The following is a 3,574-nucleotide window of genomic DNA, read 5'->3' on the forward strand; positions in this document are numbered from 1 at the left end:
CTGAGTCCATTCATTAACCAAGGGTTGGCCTAATCTCCCTGTATATGTTATAGAGCCAGATTCTTTCTCAAAAGCTGCCTTTTGTTTTTCAATTTGATGATTGTATGTGTTTATAATATCCTAAATGGTAGCCATAAGTTCCTCAAGCACTACTGCATATCCATGGTGACCATTCCTGGCAAAAACACTTGCACTTCACAGTGATGACCGTCCAGTGCGTCCTGCCCGGGTGGAAGTAAAGCATGTTCAAGATGAGAGCTAGATGAGAAAAGAGTGGTACCCAAACAGCACTGCATTCTGGGCCTCCCTGCCTTGATAATTGTGTTTTTCAAATTTTTATATAACAAATAATAAGCATCCCTCTCTGAAGTGTTTTCATGGGCCTTCTGATTTTAAACTTCTGGTTTTATGCTTACCATTGGTTCAGTTTTTCTTGGAATAGCCGTGTAAGTAATTAAATATTTCATCTGTTAATAGAGATTAATAAACTGCAAATTCAAAGAGATAAGCCTTGAGTTCTCTTCCAAAGTATTTTTTTTTAAGATTTTTTGAGAGAAAGGAAAGGAGAGGGAGCAAGAAACATTGATGTGAGAATGACACATCCATCAACTACCTCTTGCATGCCCCTAACCGGAGATTGAGCCCAAAACCTGGGCATGTACCTTGACCAGGAATTGAACTGGCAAACCCCTTGGTAACTGAGACAGTATCCAACCAACTGAGCCACACCTGCCAGGGCCAAAAGCATAAATTTTTTAGTTAAAATAACTTTGAGAAGCATGGCCTTTTTCCTGTTACTGTTATTAATGATACTTTTCTTGAACGAAAAGAAGATCTAAAAGATATTTTAATGAAGAAACTACTCACAATTTAAAAATTACAGTGATTATTTTTGTGGGTAATTCTACTTTGGGCAAAAGCACAGCTTGGTCTGTGATCATTTGAACTGTTAATATGTAGTCCCAGGACAGGATATGTGAATGTCTATCTTGCTTTTAGATGACTGAATTTATGACTGATTGAGCTTGTTTATAGTTCTTGAAAAGAAACTAAGGTAGCCCTGGCCAGTGTGGCTCAGTTAGTTGAGCGTCATCCCATGCACCAAAAGGTTGCTGGTTTGATTCCCATCAGGGCAGGTGCCTCCGGGTTGCAGGCTCTATATCCCCAGTAGGGGGCCTGCAGGAGGCAGTCGAATCTGATGGAGGTTTCTCTCTTCCCCTCTCTCTCTCAAATCAATTTTAAAAAGAGAAACTAGGGTAGTAAATTATTATTTCATTTGTATCCCTTTCATTCCTTCAACTAAAATATTTTGTAACAAATCTCATATATTATCTCATCTGTACATATTTCAGTATGTATCCCTAAATATTTTTTTAATATATTTTATTGATTTTTTACAGAGAGGAAGGGAGAGTGATAGAGAGTTTGAAACATCAATGAGAGAGGAACATTGATCAGCTGCCTCCTGCACACTCCCCACTAGGGATGTGCCTGCAACCAAGGTACATGCCCTTGACCAGAATCGAACCTGGGACCCTTGAGTCCGTAGGCTGACGCTCTATCCGCTGAGCCAAACCTGTCAGGCTGTATCCCTAAATATTAAAAATTCTTTTCAAAACCATAGTAATAGTACTATTACCCTTATTATACCTAGAAAAATTAGCAATCATTCCTTAATATTATCAAATATCCAGCCAGTCAATGTTCACATTTTCCTGGTTGTCTCATCAGCGTGTTTTATACTTCAAATCAGGATCTAAGGGATGTTCAGGTGATGTTCCTCTTGAGTCTCTATTAACCGACAGGTTTCCCCTCTTTTTCTTTTTTCCTTGAAATTTATTTGTTGAAGAAGTAGTTGCTTCTAAGCAAAAAGAGTGCTTAGGTACCTTTTCAGGGGGAGAGCCCACCTGGGAGGTGAGTTACTTTTTTACCGTAGAATTCTCACTTCCATTAGAGAAACATGTAGAATTAAGAGTCTCATGCTGTATCGACTGAGCTAGCCGGGTGCGGTGAGAAACATGTAGAATTAGAGAATTTAAAGCCTGGAAGAGATTTTGAGCTCTCAATCCATTTTAGTCACATCACCTCAGACTTTTGAACCTCAGTACTATTTTGTTAAAATTTGTGTGAAATTAGTTTGAGTGAAGAGACATTGAAATCCCCCCATTTCACAGGTGAAGAAACTGAGGCCCAAAATGTCCAAGTGATTTCCTGAAACCACACAGTGTAAGCTCTTAACTGGTGTCACTGCCTCTGTATCCCAGTGAATCTCTATTCCTCGTGTGTGGAGGATCCCAACCCTTCCTGACATGGTCCTTTCTCTAGTCTAGACCTGATACCTTCCTTGATATAATCATGGGACTCACTGCTCCTGGGGAGCCATTATTAAAGACAGGAGAGTATCTGAGAGCCGCAGTTGTGTTGGGGTGAGAGAAAGTTGGGTACCACTGCCTTCCCCGTGCTGTGAGTAGTGCAAGGCACACAGTAGGTATTGAATGTATATTTGTTGAATGAATTAATGAATAACACCCTAGAGATTAGATCTATTGCCCTTGCTCATTCTCTTTCACCAAATGCATACATATATAGCCGGCCATGTGATATTTTTATTTTGTTTTTTGGTTTCAGCTACTCTTGGCCCGGCTAGCCAAAGCTTATGTCAGTTTCATAGCAGTAGAAAGGAAGGGAGGCAGGATCCTCATTATCTAGTACCACACCCTGGTATTCTGATGAAATCAAGATGCACACACAGCTTTGATCTAGACACTCAAGTTTGTTTTTCTTGTCCTTTTTTTTTTTTTTTTTTTTTACCATCGACATGCTCTGGGCAAGTCTGTTCAAAAGATAATCAGACAATCTCGTACATTGCCTCAGTTTCCCTGGTCTAAGGAGAACAGAATTGGGCCTGGGAGAAACAGATGAAAGCAGGCAAGTGTTTACTTTCCCATTCCCTCTCTCAGATGCCACCTCGTCCCGTTCATGAGGATTGACTCCTGTGTGGGTGGCTGCCACACTCTGTGTTTCAAATCAAGTCATCTGAGCCTCTGGGAACACTGAGCCCACCATCCTACAGGCTGCTGTCTATTGCGAAGGCCTGCATTTCTGGCTCCCGGGCCACTCAACCGCTCATAGGAGGAGAAGATGTAATAACACACAGCAATTAAAGTCCTAGTAATTGGCAAAGATTGGCTTGATGTTCTTAGAATCATCTAGTCTAGTGGTTTTTACACCTGATTAATTAAAAGAGTCACCTGGGCAGCTTTATAGAAATACAGGTTCCCAGGTCTCTCTCTAACCCTGGGGCTGGGAAAGGGCTCTGGTGTGATATACACACCTCTGCCCACAGCCTCACTCTCCCCCTCTCTCTTTTTCTCTAGCAAACAAACTAAGGGCAGAAGAAAGAAGTGGAGATGTTGGGGAAGGGTTTTCTGAGGAGGTAACATCTAGTGTCATGGCAGGTATTAGGGGAATAAAATTTCAGACAGGAAGTAATGTGGTGTGTTGACGAAATCAAAAGTAGACCAATGTGGCTGGTTCACAGCGAGTGACCAGGGGAAGAGCTTGGGGGGGGGGG

Source organism: Myotis davidii, unplaced genomic scaffold (genome assembly GCF_000327345.1).
Source record: "Myotis davidii unplaced genomic scaffold, ASM32734v1 scaffold478, whole genome shotgun sequence".
In the NCBI taxonomy this organism is placed as follows: Eukaryota; Metazoa; Chordata; class Mammalia; order Chiroptera; family Vespertilionidae; genus Myotis; species Myotis davidii.